Source organism: Magnolia sinica, chromosome 8 (assembly GCF_029962835.1).
Source record: "Magnolia sinica isolate HGM2019 chromosome 8, MsV1, whole genome shotgun sequence".
In the NCBI taxonomy this organism is placed as follows: Eukaryota; Viridiplantae; Streptophyta; class Magnoliopsida; order Magnoliales; family Magnoliaceae; genus Magnolia; species Magnolia sinica.
In genome coordinates this window covers 73,989,683-74,010,589 of record NC_080580.1, presented here as the reverse complement: position 1 = coordinate 74,010,589, position 20,907 = coordinate 73,989,683, and the positions used below count along the sequence as shown (strand labels likewise).

The 20,907-nt window shown below is 41.3% G+C and overlaps 1 long non-coding RNA gene across 1 annotated transcript in view; it reads right to left on the bottom strand.

Moving 5' to 3' along the window:
• Positions 1–504: 504 nt before the first annotated feature.
• The window catches only part of LOC131254054 (uncharacterized), a 65,313-nt gene continuing 44,910 nt past the window's right edge, over positions 505–20,907 (bottom strand). The window contains exon 3 of the long non-coding RNA XR_009175462.1: positions 505–542. This is a non-coding gene — a long non-coding RNA (uncharacterized LOC131254054). The remainder of the gene's footprint in view (positions 543–20,907) is intronic.

The window sequence follows — 20,907 nt, the reverse complement described above, 5'->3', positions numbered from 1 at the left end:
CCGTCGCCTGCTAACAGTGAGTCCCTCTGTAGAAGTCTACTGGTCCGGGCTCCTGACCAGTGATGGAATCTCGCTGCGCAATCGAAATGACAATTGAGTTAATATAAATGCATAAAAAAATATATAAATTTAATAATAACCAGTACTTTCTTATCATGTCGTGACGAAGTCGTATAAATGACTTTGAACCAGCTACGTGGTTCACTTCTAACTTTCCCCTGTTGTTAGAATTTATTTTGCTTATCTTCTAAACATATTATTCATAATACATTATTATTAATTATGAATTTAATTATTACATTAAGATATCGTAAATATGTAAATATTACCTAAAAAGAATCAGACGAAAACCTATCGCAGAGTATCCGCCAGTCCTCATTGGTCACGTGCGGCGGTGCGGACTGTACGACCTCCTCGTGGCTCGTGCACTGCTTGTACCGCTAATGTAACTTACCACGGTAATCCTTGAACCGCTCCTTGATCATGTCATCAACGGCGGCATGGGAGATGTGCGGAACACTCAAATCCAAGTCAAATTTATCCTACACTTTTGTAAATTAAGGTAATAAACTTATTAAGAAAATAACTTAATCATAAGTGAACTTTTATAAAATAAATTCTAATTTACTAAAATTTACCTGAAGGCGCTGACAGATAAGCTGCTACACATCATCTGTCACGTCTCCCCAATGGGGGATTGTGGGGGGATTAAAGATCGACATAAGACACCGACCTCTGACATAAACAACATGGCATTGTTTCCAATAGGTCTAATGCAGTCCTGTGGGAACTATACCGTCACCCTACCCTCACGCGTAAGTTGCTCTAAAAGTAATCCACGCGTGGGTCCACGTCCTCGTCGGCTAGTCGACGATGCTATTGCAAAAGAAATATGTAAGTCTAAACATAAATAGAAATGATTAAAAGAAATATATGTCTAGACTTATATGCAGTGTCTGGTGTATGTGGGACTGAGGGATCAGACACCTGCGATGCAATATGTGACGGTAATACAGGCTCCATCATATCACGGGTAGAAGGGGTAGATCCAGTGCACGAATGACGTGCTCTCCCACCTAGTGCCATCACTGAATATGTGCGAGCTACGAACTTATAAATTTAAACAATATCAATACAAGTGGAATATACTAAAACATTATACAAGTAGTGTTGACAGTACAATGCATTTATATTTATGCTTATAGAGATGATTAAAATATGATTAGACCATTACACTATAATGCAAGCAGAATATAATAAAACTGTAAACTTTAATCTATAACCATTGATAATTCTATTACACATTGTCATTCTATGTTAAATACATATATTTCATTGTAATACGAAATAACTTTGAGGTAAACTATCCGGAGTACTCCTTGCGTAAGTTATCGTATGCTTCAGAAGCATTTATCATGTTGTGTGAAGCACTCGACATTTTTACAGCCAACATGCTAGTCACAATAAGAGAAATCTGGTTTCTCGAGACTCCATTCAGATGTGCAAGTGGTCGCATCTTCCATATCTCGTTTCCCGCGGTTATATATCTCCATCAGCCCCGGAATTTCTTTGAGATGGTATAATCTTTCCTCTGAGTCATCGTCGATATATTCCGCTCTACACTCATCAATCAGACCGGATATCTCTATGGCCCTACTAGAAAAAGATAGGACCGAAACATCCATCTGCAACAGCTAATGAAGTATGTTGCATGCTTCTGCTACGCTCCGATTTGAAGTGGGCATGATCAGAAATTGACTCAACTGCAAATGTGGATTATAAACAAGTCAATAAAAGGAGTTAATCATGACTTGTAATTTTCACGTATATATGGAATACATAAATTATTCGAATTGAAAAAAGACATGTAAATCATGTGTACATTTAATAATCGTCGTCTGTATCACTATCGCTTAGGGCTATTTCTCCTTCACCATCAGTACCGATTATCAGTATTTCCTCCTCATTGTCTACAACATCGTCATCAATGAAATTGTTATCATCTCTAACAATGTCATGTATTATTGAGGCATCAACATGATCAGGTGGTACATCATCTCTGTCTAATTGCACCACAATAATATCAACACTTGAATCAGTCCCTGTATCCCTAGATGGCATGTCTTCTTGATATGTTATTTAACTCTAGATGTGTCATTTCCCCTATCCTCGCTATCTTCAACTTCTGGTACGGGAACATCAAATACGTTCCTACGCTTTATTTTCTGCACCATGTGCCAAGAGCCGCCTAACTTGGTGTCAGCGAGGTAAAATACTTGTTCGGCTTGGCTGGTAAGGACAAATGGATCGTCCTTAAACCACCTTCGAGATAAATTTACACTCGTAAAGTAGTTGTCAGTCTGTATTCCCAACTTCTTATTTTCAATATTCCACCAATCACATCTAAATAAGTACACCCACTTTCTTATACAATAACTCAGCTCAATAATATCCATCAAAATGCCATAAAAGTCAATTTCAACCTCCTCATTTGTTCCCTTCACAACCACCCCACTATTTTATGTGGTCCTATACTTCTCACGTTTTTCAATGTGTAACCGAATCCCATTTACAATACAACCTATATATCTAGATACATGTCTATCAGGGCCACACGCCAGTGAGTATAGTGCATCAGACACATCCGCAAAGTTTCTCGTGTGCAACGTCTTCATCTATTATCATGTACAGAATATAATTGTTTAGAAATTTTCTTAGGTTGAAATAATGTGCAATACAATAAAAATTCTAAGTATGGTGAGATATAATGTGAAATCTTACACGTTTGGCGAACCATTCTGGAAACTGATCCTGATGCATTCGATCATAATTTGTGGAGAATTTGGACTTCATCTCGTTTATGTGTTCGATACACATAAATGACACGTCATCAGCAAGAAACATTAAGATCATCGTATATAGAGAAAACAATAATTGAGAAAAGACTTACTCCAAGTACGACTCTATTTCTTCACAATTATGTAACACATACTACCGCGCCTTTGCTAGATCCTCAGGGTCCATATCCTGAAACGTCGGGGATCCTAAAGGACGAATGTTATGTGCAAATATAGATATGAGTCCTTATTCATACTTCTGCCCCTCATCGGCATTCCGATCTTCTCGGTTGAATTTAGTCTCTATGTCATGAAGATACATGGAGCAAAATGTAAGGCACTCATTATTAATGTACACTTCAGCTATCGACTCCTCTAGTCATACCTTATTCCTCACAAATCGTTTGAGTGTGTGAAGGTATCTGTACACAAAACCACTATATTATATGTATGAAAATATGGATATATGTAGTTTATGGAATGAATAAAAAAATTTAATAGATTCTACCACCTTTTGATCGGATACATCCAACGATATTGTGTTGGGCCTGTAAGCTTCTGCTCGTGTGGTAAGTAAATTACTAGGTGTACCATGACATCAAAAAATATAAGTGGAAATATTCTTTCAAGTTTGCAAAGGATTATGGCAATGTCTCTCTCTAGTCGTTTAATAACATCTACATTCAACAATTTCAAACACAAATCCTTAAAGAATATCCCCAACTCAATCAACACCGCACTGATATCCTTGCTCAGGAATCCACGAATTGCAACCGGTAGTAAGCATTGCAGAAGGACGTGACAATCATGTCTTTTCATTCCTGTTAGCTTACAGTCCGTAACGTTTACGCATCAAGATATGTTTAACGCATACCCATCGGGAAACTTCTCTAATCTCAAGTATTCACATAAACACTTTCTCTCTAGTTTTGTCAACGTGTAGCAGGCTGCTAGTATAGTATATGAATTTTTATGTAATTGCAGGTGCAACTCTTTCCATAAACCCATTGCTTGTAGATCCAATCGAGCCTTGAATTTGTCTTTTGTTTTCTTCTCTATGTTCATCAATGTTCCGAAGACATTGTCACATATATTTTTCTCAATATGCATGACATCCAAGTTGTGTCGTAATTTCAGATCACTCCAATAGGAAAACTCAAAAAAATGCTCTTCTTCCTCTAGTTATAGTCTAATACTGTACGTTTTCTCTTCTTCAAGTGCGATGCCTTACCAAATCTAACTTCTCCAATGTTACTCAGTTGTTGTATCACATCTTCTCCAGATAGCTCTTTCGGGGGTGGCCTATGATTTTATTTTCCATCAAAGATCATTGTCTTCCTGTGCCAACTATGATCGTTCGGAAGGAAGAAATAATGGCCCATGTAACACGTTTTTCTACCATGCTTCAATAATAATGAACAAGTGTCAATACCACATATAGGACAAGCCAACTGACCCTTCGTGCTCCACCCAGACAAATTTTCATACGTGAAAAAGTCATTTATTGTCCACAAGACTGCTGCATGCAATCGAAATGTCTATCCTGTAAATGTGTCAAGCGTTTGTATACCTTGACTCCACAACTTGTTTAACTCGTCTACTAATGGTCGCAAATACACATCAATGTCATTCCCAGGTGACCTGGGTTAGGAATAAGCAATGATATCATGAAAAATGACTCCTTCATACACAACTAAGGAGGTAAATTGTAGGGCATAAGTACCACTAGCCACATACTGTACGATCTACTCATATTACCAAATGGATTAAAACCATCACTTGCAAGACCTAGTCGAACGTTACGAGAATTTTCTACAAACTAATCATGTTGCTTGTCAAAATTTTGCCAGGCTTCAGAGTCCACAGGGTGCCTTAGTGTACTATCATCATGAACACGTTTCTCCTTATGCCACCTCATATCTTCAGCCATTTTATGAGACAAATAATCTTTACAATCTATGTTTCAATGGGAAGTACCTTAACACCTTTTACGAGATTTTCTTACACCTGGCTTTGTCATACTTTCACCTAGACTCTCCACATTCTTGACACTCTTCAACCTTTACATGCTCTTTCCAATATAATAAACAATCATTTATACATGTATGGATGAGTTTGTAACCAAGGCCCAAGTCTCACATCAAGGATTTTGCCTCGTAATGAGACTTAGGCAATGTCTCACCGTTCAGTAATGCTTCTTTCAACAACTCAAGCAACATATCGAACCATTTGTTACTCCAACGATATATTATCTTCAAATGAAGTAACTTTGTAAGAAAATTCAACTTGGAGAAGTTCTCATACCCAGGATAAAGTGGACGTTACGCATCCCTCAACAACCTACTAAACTTTTCTGATTCGACATCACCCATTGGAGGAATATCTTGGCTACTGCTTGTCGCTACAAAATCAGTATCCGCAGCTGTTCCCCTAAACACAACCCCTATGATATCTTGCATTTCGTCACCGCCTTCATCCTCGTCATCTGACACAATTGGGTCAGCAAGGTCTTCAGTGGTCTCAACTCTATGGGTCATATCTTCACCATGATGGATCCACTAAGTGTAACCCTGGTCAATCCCAACTATGAACAAATCATCCTCTACTTTGTCTAAAGTCTTATATATCATATTCTTACATTTTCGACATAGACACCTAATCCTATTCCTTGAATCTGCCTGATTTTACGTAAATTTCATGAACTCTTGAACCCCTTGTTTATACTCTAGGCTAAACCTGTTCTTAGCTCGCATGCAACTCTTATCCATCTCTACAATGAAAATACTACAGTCAGTTTACGAAAATAGCTTTAAGATTAGGCTAGGTTATAAGTTTAGGTTATATGTTTAGGTTTAGGGAATTGAGAATAGGTATAAGTTTAGGTTTATATTTAGGTTAGGGAGTTGAGATTAGGATTAGGTGCAGGTTTAGGTTTAGGGATTTGAGAATACGTTAAGGTTTAGGTTTAGGAAATCGGGTTCGGGATCGGGTTTACGTTTGGGTTTCAGGTTTATATTATAGTTAGGTTATAAGTGTAGGTTATAGGTTTAGGTTTAGGTTAGGTTTAGGGATAAGGTTTAGGGAATTGAGTTTAGGTTATAGGTTATAGGTTTAGGCTTAAGGAATTGAGTTTAGGTTAAGGTTATAAGTTTAGGTATAGGTTTTAGGTTTTAGGTTTTGGGATTTGAGAATAGGTTTAGGTTATAAGTTAAGGTTTAGGTTTAGGTTATAGGTTTGTGTTATAGGTTTAGGTTATAGGTTTTAGTTAAGGTTTAGGAATTCGGGTTCGGGTTCGGGTTTCGGTTTGGGTTTAGGTTATAGGTTTTGGTTTAGGTTATTGGTTATAGGTTTAGGTTAAGGTTTAGGTTTAGGTTATGCATTTTGGGATTTGAGAATAGGTTTGGGTAATAGGTTTAGGTTTAGGTTTAGGTTTTAGGTTTAGGTTAAGGTTTAGGTTTAGGTTATAGGTTTTGGCTTACGTTATAGGTTATAGGTTTAGGTTATGGGTTTTGGGATTTGATAATAGGTTTAGGTTTAGGTTTAGGTTATAGGTTTAGGTTATATGTTTAGGTTAAGGTTTATGTTTAGGTTATAGGTTTTGGTTTAGGTTATAGGTTATAGGTTTAGGTTAAGGTTTAGGTTTAGGTTATGGGTTTTGGGATTTGAGAATAGGTTTAGGTTATAGGTTTAGGTTTAGGTTTAGGTTATACGTTTAGGTTATAGGTTTAGGAATTCGGGTTCGGGTTCAGGTTTCGGTTCGGGCTTAGGTTATAGGTTTAGGTTATAGGTTTAGGTTAAGGTTTAGGTTTAGGTTATGGGTTTTGGGATTTGAGAATAGGTTTAGGTTATAGGTTTAGGTTTAGGTTTAGGTTATAGGTTTAGGTTAAGGTTTAGGAATTCGGGTTCGGGTTCGGGTTCGGGTTACAGTTCGGGTTTAGGCTATAGGTTTTGTTTAGTTTATAGGTTATAGGTTTAGGTTATAGGTTTAGGTTAAGGTTTAGGTTTAGGTTATAGGTTTAGGTTTGGGTTTAGGTTAAGGTTTAAGAATTCAGGTTCAGGTTCTAGTTTAGGTTATAGGTTTTGGTTTAGGTTATAGGTTATAGGTTTAGGTTAAGGTTTAGGTTTAGGTTATGGGTTTTGGGATTTGATAATAGGTTTAGGTAATAGGTTTAGGTTTAGGTTTTAGGTTTAGGTAATAGGTTTAGGTTAAGGTTTAGGTTTAGGTTATAGGTTTTGGTTTACGTTATAGGTTATAGGTTTAGGTTAAGGTTAAGGTTTAGGTTTAGGTTATAGGTTTGGGATTTGATAATAGGTTTAGGTTATAGGTTTAGGTTTAGGTTTAGGTTATAGGTTTAGGTTTAGGTTATAAGTTTTAGTTTAGGTAATAGGTTATAGGTTTAGGTTAAGGTTTAGGTTTAGGTTATGGGTTTTTAGATTTGATAATAGGTTTAGGTTATAGGTTTAGGTTTAGGTTATAGGTTTAGGTTAAGGTTTAGGAATTCGGGTTCGGGTTCGGGTTTCGGTTCGGGTTTAGGTTATAGGTTTTGGTTTAGGTTATAGGTTATAGGTTTAGGATAAGGTTATGGGTTTTGGGATTTGAGAATAGGTTTGGGTTATAGGTTTAGGTTTAGGTTTAGGTTATAGGTTTAGGTTATAGGTTTAGGAATTCGGGTTCGGGTTCGGGTTTCGGTTCGGGTTTAGGTTATAGGTTTAGGTTAAGGTTTAGGTTTAGGTTATGGGTTTTGGGATTTGAGAATAGGTTTAGGTTATAAGTTTAGGTTTAGGTTTAGGTTATAGGTTTAGGTTAAGGTTTAGGAATTTGGGTTCGGGTTCGGGTTACGGTTCGGGTTTAGGTTATAGGTTTTGTTTAGTTTATAGGTTATAGGTTTAGGTTATAGGTTTAGGTTAAGGTTTAGGTTTAGGTTATAGGTTTAGGTTTAGGTTTAGGTTAAGGTTTAAGAATTCGGGTTCAGGTTCTGGTTTAGGTTATAGGTTTTGGTTTAAGTTATAGGTTATAGGTTTAGGTTAAGGTTTAGGTTTAGGTTATGGGTTTTGGGATTTGATAATAGGTTTAGGTAATAGGTTTAGGTTTAGGTAATAGGTTTAGGTTAAGGTTTAGGTTTAGGTTATAGGTTTTAGTTTAGGTTATAGGTTATAGGTTTAGGTTAAGGTTAAGGTTTAGGTTTAGGTTATAGGTTTGGGATTTGATAATAGGTTTAGGTTATAGGTTTAGGTTTAGGTTTAGGTTATAGGTTTAGGTTTAGGTTATAGGTTTTAGTTTAGGTAATAGGTTAAAGGTTTAGGTTAAGGTTTAGGTTTAGGTTATGGGTTTTTAGATTTGATAATAGGTTTAGGTTTAGGTTTAGGTTATAGGTTTAGGTTAAGGTTTAGGAATTCAGGTTCGGGTTCGGGTTTCGGTTCAGGTTTAAGTTATAGGTTTTGGTTTAGGTTATAGGTTATAGGTTTAGGTTATGGGTTTTAGGATTTGAGAATAGGTTTGGGTTATAGGTTTAAGTTTAGGTTTAGGTTATAAGTTTAGGAATTCAGGTTCGGGTTTAAGTTTCGGTTCGGGTTTAGGTTATAAGTTTTGGTTTAGGTTGGACCTTCATGTCGTCCTACCAGTACGACCTCTTCATATCTTGATACATCTTCGTACTGCTAGGATGCATCACCATCCTCGAATTGTGAGCGGCTTCAAGAACTTTCTTTCTCAAGTCATGAAGATTTGGCACGCATAGGCGGCCACGATAACGTAAGCCTCCATCCGTACCAACTCTCCACTCAGAGTCTTCTTCGTCACTAGCTCACCTCCTCATCTTCACTAACCATTTATCCTCCCCCTGAGCCACTATGATTTGGTCATCGATAAGTCGTTGCGCACGAACATGAGCGACGCTCTAGAACGGCTCATCAACAGTAAGCTTCAGCTCGAAGTCTAGCACAAATTCCATCATGTTCCACTCACCTATCATCAGCGGAGCCGCAAAGGCTATAGCCTTCTTATGGCTCAACGTGTCTGCCACAAGGTTAGCCTTGCCAGGATGGTAGGAGACCTAAAACTTGAAGTCCTTCAAGGTTTTCATCCATCGCCACTACCTCATATTCAGGTCCCTCTACGTGAATATGTATTTGAGGCTCTTGTGGTCGCAAAAGAGCTCGAACTCCTCTCCATAGAGGTAATGTCTCTAAAGCTTCAATGTAAAGATGACGGCCGCTAACTCTATATCGTACGTAGGGTAGTTTTCCTAGTGTTTCCTTAACTGTCGCAATGTATAGGCAATAACTTTATCCTTCTACATTAGAACGCAACCCAAACCCACTCGAGAGGTGTCGATGTATATAGTATACTTGACCCCTTGCTTTAGCAATACTAGCACAGGGGCGGACATCAACTTATCCTTCAGCTCCTAAAAAGCTACTTCTACTTTCTCATTCCAGGCGAACTTGAGATCTTTTCGAGTTAGATGAGACAACGGTCTGGCTATCTTGGAAAAATCCTGAATGAATCGTCGGTAGTAACCTGCCAGGCCCAGAAAACTCCTCACCTCAGTAACTGAACTAGGCTGCTCCCAGTCCTGAACTGCGGCTACCTTAGTAAGGTCCACAATTATCCCTTCTTAGACACCACATGTCCCAGGAACTTGACTTCTTCTTTCCAAAAGTCACACTTCTTGTACTGTGCAAACAACTGGTTCTTCCTGAGAGTATCGAAGACTGCTCGCAGGTATTTCTCATGCTCCTCCCGACTCTTGGAGTATATCAAGATGTCATCTATAAATACGATGATGAATTGGTATAAGTACGGCCGAAACACCCTGTTCATCAGATCCATGAACACGGCCGGTGCATTCGTGAGTCCAAATGACATCACCAGGAACTCATAGTGCCCAAAACTGGTCCTGAAAGTTGTTTTCTACATGTTTTCATGCCTAACGCACAACTGGTGGTACCCTGACTGTAGATCAACCTTCAAAAAATACTATGCTCCCCTCAACTGATCGAACAGATCATCAATCCTGGGCAAAGGGTACTTGTTCTTCACCGTCACTTGGTTCAACCTGCGATAATCAATACACAATCGCAGAGATCCATCCTTCTTCTTTACAAACAACACAGGTGCTCCCTAAGGAGACACACTCGGTCGTATGAAGCCCGCATCTAACAAATCATCGATCTGTTTCCTCAGCTCCTCCATCTCACATGGAGGCATGCAATAAGTCAGAAGAGATATAGGTGTCGCACTAGGCACTAGATCGATGGTAAAATCAATCTCGCGCTGAGGGGGTAATCCAAATATCTTTATGAATACGTCTGAGAACTCTTGGACTATAGGGGTGTCCTCAAGTGCTGGACCATTAACCTCCTCTAGTAATGAAGCATAACAACTAATGCGATAGGGCCAACTGACCTGCACTGAGAATGTAAAGGTCGTGCCCTCTGGTCCATGGGCTGTCACCACTCTAGTATGGCAGCCGATCTCTGCCTTCACCTCCGTGAGCTAATCCATACCAAGAATGATGTCATAATGGTGCAAAGGAGAGATAATCAGGTCAATGCACACTATTCTACTCCCTAAGTCTATTGAACAACCCTTACACGTCCTGGTAGCATCTAAGAAAGTCCCTGTGGTGGTAAGGATTCTCACCCCAACCATAGGACTAGTTTCCAACCCTAGTCGCTTGACCACTCCACATGATATTATAGAGATGGTGGACCCGGTGTCCACTAATAAGAAGACTGGTGTACCTTGAATATGCGCAGTGGCTTCAAAAGCCAGTGGTACTACGATTGCTATCTCGGATGCCTCAGCTACAAGTGAGTGCACACGAGCCTGCTGAGAACGGTTTGGCTATGGTACCATGGGCCATTGAGGCGGCTGAAAAGATGGATGTGGTGCTACTGACCGTAGGGGTGGAGTCGAGAGAGGTGGTGGCATCCGACGATTGATCCTTTGAGGGGGCGTAAAGTCGTTGTCCCTCATCTTGGTGAAACAGTACGTGTCATCATGGCCCCACCTTTAGCAGTAAGTGCACCATATATCAAGTCGTCTTGACTATGTCGGTGGAGCCATAAGCCTGGGAGGTGAGTCTGTACGGGGCTTCTTACCAAGGAACGGCCTACTCGGTAACTCGGGTCGCGGCCTAGGAAGCATAGGAATGCGACTGCGGGATAATCTGTCTCCATCCTCCTCTGCTCATAAAGACATGCCCACTAGCTCAGCATAAGTGGATATGCTAGCGCAACACATCTTCGAGCGTATCTCGGGTCGCAGACCCTCAGAAAACTACTGCATCCGCATCGGCTGATCAGCCAATATCAGGGGAGCATACCTGGCCAGCTCCATGAATCTGTTCTCATACTCTGCCATTGACATCCCTCCCTAATGGAAGTGAAAAAAACTCACTCTCCTTCTCATTACGGGAAGTGAGAGGGAAATACTTCTCGTGGAAGCGCGTCTCGTAGGCCTCCCACATCCATACATACCCCATGGGAATGGTCCGCAGGATGCTGTCTCACCATAAGTTGGCCTCTTCTCAAACATGTAGGTGACCAACTCCACCTGCTCTACCTCAGTGCAGTGCAGCAGCCTCAGCATCTTAGAGATGCGATCTAGCCAATATTCAGTCTCCTCGGGTCTGTGAGTATCTGCAAAAGTAGGAGGTCGGAAGCGCTGGAATCACTCAAACAGACCACTAGCGCTCATATGGCCAGCAGGCTGCATAAGAGGTGCAGGTGGAATCACACCCATGCTCTGGGCAAATACCCCTGCAATGGTGGCTAAAAACTGCTGCTAATGCTGCTATTGCTACTGCTACATCAAGAGCATTATTTACTCCAACCTATCAGCAGGGGGAGCTGACTAAGGCATGTGCGGTGTCGAAGTAGACGCACGATTTTACTCAGGAATCGATGGTGCAACAGGTGTCGACCCATTAGTGGGGCCAGTGGCTGGCTAAGAATCCGGCATAGTGTCGTGAGTCGGGCCCAAACTGGGGTCTATCTGGCTATCACTTAGGGGAGGTGCCCCATCAATCAAATCGCCAAGTGTGAAATGTGTCGTGCTCCTTGTGGCCTTAAGTGGCATTCCCTATATACAACATAGGGTGCGACCCAGGTCAGATTCAGCATACTCACAAACTCAACAACACGACATTTACATTATAACTCAAAGAAACTTCATACATTTTATTTAACAAAATTGTCACGATACATGAGATACAGTATTACATAATCATGACAGAAGATGCATGTGAGCTAACCTAAGCAAGGCTTCAAACACTGAAGCATACTAACTAGTCTACCACACTACTAAGCCTATTAAGGCTATTCATAAAAATAGGAAACAAGCAACAAAGCAAAACCAAAGACGACTACATGTATAACTAGTCGTCTGAATCTGGCGATGGTGGAGGTGCACCCTTATCCTGCAGACAGCATAGGATAGCTCTCAGGGTGCGAGATACTTTACTGAATTTTTGCTTCATGAAGGCTCGGTTCTCTACGAGCTTGGCTCGGTTCTCTGTGATATCCTGTCGCAGGGCAGCCTGGCCCTCCTCGATCTGAGCCAAACAGGCTTCTAAAGTAGCTCGATTACCAAAGTACTCCTATGTAGCAGGAGGAGAGCCCTCATCAATGTCCTGGGCCTCCTCTTCCTGCTCTCCTTCCTCCCTTAACTCATCTCTGCCTTCTTCATCACTCTCCTCTTCTTCGCTTTCCGTCTCATCCCCACTCTCATCGAGTCGAGTCTGACATTGTCATGGCCCAATCTCCATGTTGTTGAGAGTGGTGTCGTTGATGAAATGGATCAGCACAGGAAGTTCTGCACCAAGTCTGTAGGCGAATTCACATGCAATCTTACATATAAGTTGGTCGAAGGGGAGCGAAACAGACATCCTAGAAGAGCACACTGTCTGCACTATCTGTAGCAGTACATAGTACAAACGTAGGCACACACAGCTTCTCTCCCTACCCAACTCAGTATAAAAAGTCTACCATTATGTAACGACCTTGGAATTTTTGTGCTAATCTTTCTTTAAGTAGTAGTTTTGGGGTAATTAGTGCTTTACTCGATTGCTTGTGAAATTCGCATCAATCACTTTAAATTGTATCTGCATAGCTCTAAACGTGTAGATTAGTGAGCGCTATGTTACTCTGAAATCTGGGATCCATCGCTAAATCCAGTTGTTCTGGGGAATTTTTGGAAGATCTGGATCGGACCTGGACTGCGTGTCGAAAGTCTGATAGCGATGATCTTAAAGCATAAGGGCCACACCGAGTTGGGCTTGATCTTCACCTCGAAAATCAAGTCCAGATGATGTCCTGAGTCGATTTGCTTGAGTCCGGAGTGAAGAGGGTGAGAATGGTGAGAAATTAAATATGATTTTATGAAATCTGAGTCGTGTTGCTCGCGCAATGATTTTGAGCAATCTATCCGTTGGATTTCGACCCAATTTCACCCTCCGATCGGGATAGTTGGCCCAGGCATATCCTAGTGCTTGTGGACGTGATCGAGTTTCGGGGACCGTTGAATTGAGTGTGGTCCGCCAAAGCTGATCTGTAGATCTGATCAGTACGAAAACTCAGCCTCACCTAGATCCATGGTCAATGAGCTTAAGTCCGACCTTTCGTGGCTTATAGGCCCACCGAAGTGCTTCGTTGGATCGAGAAAGGCATGCTTTGGTTATAACCTAAGTATACCTTGACAAGGGTTATTTCCATCATTTTAAGGCCTATATATAGTCCTTAAACCCTAGCTCTCATTTCCATACGAATTTTCTCTAACCCTAGCTTGGAAAGAGAGTGGAAAAGAGAGAGTTAGTGAGAGAGATTGGTTGGTGATTCATCTTGATTCTTCCTTGTTCTTCTTCACCTTTGAACCTTCACTTTGAATCGTTCTTCTGACGATTCTAAGTTCCTTTGGGGTAAGTTAACCTAACCCTAACCTGTGTTAGAGCTTAGACTAGACTTGGTGTTGTTGTATCTCATTTCTATCCTTATTTTAGGGTATTCTAGCGCCGTTGACGAAGACAACTCGTCTAAATCAGCTCGGCGGTTCTTTCTTCGCTTAAGGTGTGGACTTTAAGTGTATAGGTTATGGTTTTCAAGGCTTTCAATCCCAGTTAGTGATTTATTCTTGTTATGGATGACATTTCACATGCCAAATGTTGTGTTTACATTGCTTTCCTGATATGCATGTGCTATATTGAGATTTATGTATTCTAGGTGTATTTATAAAGTACCGTATACATATATATTATGCACTTATGTTTGCCATGATTATTTGTCATGTATGTATGCTAGATGCATGTATGACGACTCCTTGATAAAAGGAATTGTCTAAGTGCATGTATTCCAACATACGCCATGTATGTTGTTCCATGTATGTTAAGTGTTGGTAGAAATGCATGAATGATCTATGTGTAACTGATTACACTTATTGTGGGCGTTGAGAAGTGATTCTCAATACTCCTATTGATGCACATGATTTCCTTTATGCAGTTACATTCCAAGTTATTTAAATTCAAGCATCTCCTATGCTTACATTTATGTTAAGTTGATATTCTTCAGATACGTTTGTGCCATGATTTGAGTTATTGTTCCATTACTGTTTTACATTCCATATGAATATCTGTAGTAGTGTAGGATGTTTGGGACTATGCCTTAGTCCAGGAGATCGGTAATTGACCCTATATTCGTGGTTGAGATTGCTTTCGCCACGTAGGACGTATTAGACGAACCCGAGCCGTATTAGAGTTGGCGGCAGTGGTTTGGCCACGCGGAGTGTTTGCGCACTCTATGTCGTTCAATTCAACGTGCGCTCGTGCTAGTCGAGTTCGTCAAATAACCCGATTGTCCGATGTATGTTAACCATTTATGGACGCTACTGCTTGAATCTAGGGTACCGAACTTACTAGTGAAATCCTAATAACCATGGTACCTGATCCGCTAAGACTCATGAGCCGGACATGGTGGTATGGGACACCGTGGTCGAGCTGTCGGCCTACGCTGGGGTGACGAGCCTCCCCGTAGTGACCAGTGAGCAACTAAACTCGTGAGCCGATTATGGTGGTATGGGACACTATATTCATGCTGTCGGCCTACAATGATTGGTGACGAGCCCTTTGTAGTGACCTCGAGCATACCTGGATACCGCAAGGAGGTGACGAGCCGATCTGTGGTAGTAAGGGCATGAAAGGCGTGCATTGATTGGTGACGAGCCCTTTGCTACGACCCCAACTATATGATCGTATGAGATATCTAGGATTGACGACCCTAGTATGGATCACTGTTTGGATGGTGATATGAGGAATGTATCTTAGCTTCCCAATCCTGCTGTATGAATTGGACTAATAACAACTTGGTAATCATATCCATGCACCGCATTTGCATGTGCTTTGTAGATGTGGTGCACTTTGAGGCGATGTCATGCGTAACGTAAGATGAAGACGCTGAGGGTGTACGCGTGAGGGCACGCATCATATTGCATTCATACTTGCATTAACAAGAGTACTTAGGATTTATTTACTTACCCTGCTTTATCATTACTGTTTGATTGAACTGATAACATGTTAACCAGTGCCTTATTGTTCCACTGAGTTGATCACTCACTCCCACATTTCTGGGGCGGTGTTAAACACCCACCAGACTGTCTTAGGCCCTGATGTTGCAGATGTGGATGCGACGTCTGAGGCAGAGCGGGAGCTGGATGACGATGAGGATGCCTTCTCCTATATGCAGTTTTCAGACGGGTTCTAGCGAGCCTCGGTCTGATGCGCGGGATTTCTGGGATATATTTTAGGGACTGAAATGATATAATTTGATACTTATAATTTTGTTAAATAACACTTTTACACGATCTGGTTGTATATGTAATTCAGGGATTTACACTTGTACACATTTTACTATAAGTCTTCCGCTTACTTTATTCACTTGTCCCTGAATCATATCTGTGTTTTGGCTTAATCTATTCCATGTTTTATGCACTAATACAGTCAACATACATCCATCATTAAATATGTTGCATAAGTGATGTTTTGGAACTCGGGAGCTGAGTTATGCTCGACCCCCGAATTTCAGGGCGTTACACATTAGGTGCGTGCACTCGCTGTGATTATTTCACCTGGGTACACGTTGTATGTGAAGATGTGGTGGAGCAGACGAAAGTCATCGGTCATATTGGATGCTAGGAGGCTATTGTTTGGATTCTAGTGGGCCAGTTGGCCACAAAGGAATCGCGTACGGTGATCCCTTTCACATGCACTCCTAAGACTCTTCTCACTAGTATGGACTTCGTCAAGCGGCATCCCCATGAGTCGAGCTATCAAGCCAACATCAACTATGGCCGCTCGCCTTTCCCACGGTAATTTTAAACTACAAGGGCTCCAGCGTTGGCTCCTATATATGAGTGTAGAAGGCTCAGACAGTGCTCACATTCACGTGGAACTTGCCCTCAAATATGAGACTCCACCCAGCATCCCCCAGGCAGTCCATCACCAGATATTCTCCAAAGAGCTTCTCGTCTATGTGTGCTTCAAAAAAGACCCTACGGCCCTGAAATCTTCCATGGGATAGATCCGCCAGTAGAGCTCTCTCAAGGGGAGCCTGGGGATCTAGGTCTCGCTTTGTCCTTATATCTCGATCGGTACTCGTACCTGTAGCGGCGCTTCTTGGCCTCCTTGAACGAGTAGGGCGGCTAGGCCCAGCCTCGTCCGTGGAAGCCCTCTTCTTCCCCATAAGAGAAAGAAGTGTAGAGATGGAGAAAATTGTCGCCACGAGCTCAAAAAGAGCTATTTGAGTGAAATAACAATGGGGGATTAGGAGGATTGTTGGTTTTGGAGAAGTATGAGACACAACTATGATCTTGTGTGTTTAAAAAGGGAAAAATGAAGGAGATGGAAGATGGGTTTTGATGAAGGTGGTGGAGATGTGTACGGAAAGAAAGAAAGAAAGAAAATATGATGAGGGAGGGGAGATTTGAGAGGGGAAAAAGGACTTTTAAAGAAAAAGGAAAGCTTGGAGGGGTGTATTAAGGGAGAGGGGAGCAAATGGGAAAGTTATAGGGGTCCTCACACGTTTTAGTGGGCCCCCAAGCCTTGGACACGAGCCGGCCTGACAGGCCCAGACCGAGCGAGCGGCGAGGCCTCGCCGATCCAGCAAGGGCATCGCCGGTCTCTGGACATCTAGGCGAGCCCTCTCCCCATGGGCGATGGCATCCCCCCCCCCGAGGGTGCCGTATGTGTGCGAGGTCCACTTTGGATCCACCTGTTTTGCTCCGTTTGGGCCCCCTAGTCCGTTTGCGTTGTTTCAGGTCCTATCTTGCGTACATTCACGATTTTTGGGTTTGTTTGAGTGTGGAATAGGCCAGATTCTCATCTAAAACTGTCGATTGACGGTCTAAAAAGGTGTTGGGATCATTCCACATGATCACAAAAGCCTACGGATCCAATCTCTATGGTCGATTTTAATCAATCTCGCCATTTAGCAGAGTTGGGAATGCTACATCCATTTCTATGTTTTCTCACACCCTCCTATGTCGAAATACGTCAGCGTATGTCATGTGACCATAACTCAGCTCCAGTTTAATCTAAATCATGCTCTGATACCAACTTGAAACACCTTGAAAATCGGGAGTGGAGCAGGAGCCCAACTCCCGAGTTCCAACACATCAATTATGCAACATAGAAAATGATGATTAAATGTTGTCTGTATTAGTGCCTTAAACATGAGTGGTATTATACCAAACAACATATCATACTTCGGAGAGAGTTAAATTACGCAAGCGAAAGACTATAATAATTATATAAAATGTATAAACTGTTGTAAGTCACCAAAGTGTGAACATGTTACCAGGTTAAACATATACATGTATACTCCCAAAATAGAAAAAATAAATATACATGGGTGCCCCAAAATGTAAAATGACAAGTGTAATGGCATCTGGACAGCATCCCTGCAACCCCGTCGATCAGAACACGGTCTACATAGACCCGCCTGATAGCTGCATATAAGAGAACTCCTCATTGTCGTAAAAGATTGGCTCTGCCTCGAAAGCATCACCATCATCTGCATCTACAACAGGGTATGGTTGGTGTTTAAAACATCGTCCCAGAACGTGGGAGTGAGTGATCAACTCAGTGGAGCTATAAAGCAAAGGTTAACATGTAATCAATTCAGTCAAGCAATAATGATAAAGCAATACAACAAGCATTCCTAAGTACTCTGGTTAATGTAAGGATGATATGTGTTAATGATGCATGCCCTTACCTACACTCCCTCTTGTGATAACATCTCACAATCACAGCATGCAACACTCCCACTGTGCTCAACTCCAATGCCAAAGGCACATGCAATGTGGTGCATGTGCATGATTAACCAAGTTCTTAATTTGACATATTCATACAGCAGGATTGGAAAGCTAAGGTACCTCCCTTTATATCATATACCCAACATTGATCCATCTAGGGTCGTCAATCCTAGTAGTCACATATGATAGGCAGTTTTCAGGTCGCTACGGAGCGGCTCATCACCTCAGCGTAGGCCTAGTTTATACTCGAGGTTACTACGGAAAGGCTCGTCACCTTAGTGTAGCCCTAGTGTATACTCGTGGTCACTACGGGCTTGTCACCTGATCGTAGGCCAACAGCTCGAATATAGTGTCCCATACACCACCATATTTGGCTCATGAGTTTGGGTTGCTCACTAGTCACTACGGGGAGGCTCGTCACCCCAACGTAGGCCAACAACTCGACCACAGTGTCCCAAACACCATCATGTCTGGCTCATGAGTCTTATCAGATTGAGGTACCAAGGTTAAACAGGATCTTCACTGGTAAGTTGGTACCTTAGATTTAAGCAGTAGTGTCCATACATGGTGAACATATAATGGGTCAATCGGGTTATTTGACAAGCTCGGTTAGTACGAGCACACATTGACTTGGTCGACATAGAGTGAGTAAGCACTCCGTGTGGCCTAACCACTGTCGACAAATCTGCATATGACTCGAATTCCCCGAACACATCTGATGTGGCAGAACGACCTTGGCCACTAACTCGGGAATCTTTACCAATCGCCTGGACTATGTAGCAGTCCCAAACATACTTAAACCTAACAAGAAAGCATATGTGATAGGCATATCAATAATAAACAATTAATTCAAGCAAGGGAACCACTTGAGCATTTTTATGAAGTACGAATAAACATGCTTTCACACTTATACATTTCATACGTAAATCGCATCAAATAATCTAAGTTACATGAAAGATTTATACACATAGCTAAGGTAGTTGAGAATCTTATCTCAATACCCATATAAAACACAATTTACTAAATATTTACTCATTCAGACATTTTTACAAACACTTAGACTACACACTACAACATACATGACGTATGTTGGTCATAACATGTATTAGGGCAAATCCTTTCACCAAGGAGTTGTCACCTATACAACAATCATATATCCACGATGGATAATCATGGCAAGCACGAGTTCAAATTCCATACTCATTCAAACATTTCAACAAACATATAGAATGTGTTATAAATCAACATAGTCTATATATAAGCATATGTACGGAAAATCTTGTATCTAAGCACATGTGATAGCAATCAAGCCAGTCATAAATCATTACTGACATTGAAAGCCTTGAAAACCATAACCTAAACATTTATAGTCTGCACCTTTCACCGATAAACGAGTATCAAACTCAGTTTGTATGCTAAGTCTTTGTCTACGGCATGACGGCTACTTATAACATGAAATAGGTTAGCTATTTCATCACTTACACTATTTGAAACCCTAAAATAGATTAGGGTTAGGTTTTCTTACCGAACAGAATCAGAATTGCCAGAATAGTGATAATGAAGTGGTAGTTAAGCACGTGGAGTGGCGAGGCAATCTTAGGAACAAACGCCAACTCTCTCTGTCTCACTTTCTCTCTCTTTCCTTCTCTTTTCTCTCTTCTCTCTCTTAGGGTTTTCCAAATTCGTATGGAATGAGAGAGAGAGAGAGAGGGTTTAAGGGACTTATATAGGCACAGAACTTATGGGAATGGCCCCAGGGCCATGGTATACTTGGGTTATAGCCAAATAGTGACTGTTTCGATCCAACAGAGCTGTTCTGGAGGCCCCTTTTCTACATGCGGTCAGACTTAAGCTCCCTGAAATTGGATCTAGGTCGGGCTAAGTTTTCAGTCCGATCGAATTTATGGATCGACCGTGGTGGACCAGTTTCAGTTCAACGCCCATTGTCGCTCGATCAGGGTCACGAGTACATGGACCTGTGCTAGGAAATTTCTCTAATCCGAGGGTATATTTATGTTAGATTCTGATGGTCTGAAAGCTTAAATTTGGCCTACAAGCGAATGGCCTAATTCACTTAAATCTAAGTTCATTTCCCAATGGTATTCGCGTTTCTCACACACTTCGCTCTAGGCTCAAGTTATACGTTTTTGGATACCTTTAGGACTTGATTTCTGAGATGGTTGCCAATTCCAACATGGCGGTCATAACCGTACAAATTTGAGGAAATTAGACTTTCGACGCACGGTCTAGGTCCGATATGGAATTTCGATGCGCTCCCGAGAGCAACCAAGTTTAGAAATTGATCCTAGATTTCAGGATAATATAGCGTTAATGATTCTACAAGTTTTGGGTCTTGCAGTTTGTATTTAAAGTGGTTTAAGCTAATTTCACAGCTAATCTTATTTAACACTTAGTTAATTTCGTCTAATTTCTAAAGGATTTAGTCCTGAGTGATTTCTATCTGAGGTGATACTCGGGTTTTTATACAGATTTTTCTGAGACGTTATAGCACCCATCAGTTAGTCGAACAACTCATTAATTCTGGGCAACGGGTATTTGTTCTGAGCTGTCACTTGGTTCAATCTCCTGTAATTTATGCACAATCATAATGAGTTGTCCTTCTTCTTCATAAATAGGACCAGGGCTCCCCACGATGATACGCTGGGTCGGATGAAGCCTGATTCTAATAATTTGTCAATTTGAGACCTTAACTCTTCCATCTCACATGAGGGCATGCGGTAGTTGGCAAGGAAATGGGTGTGGCAC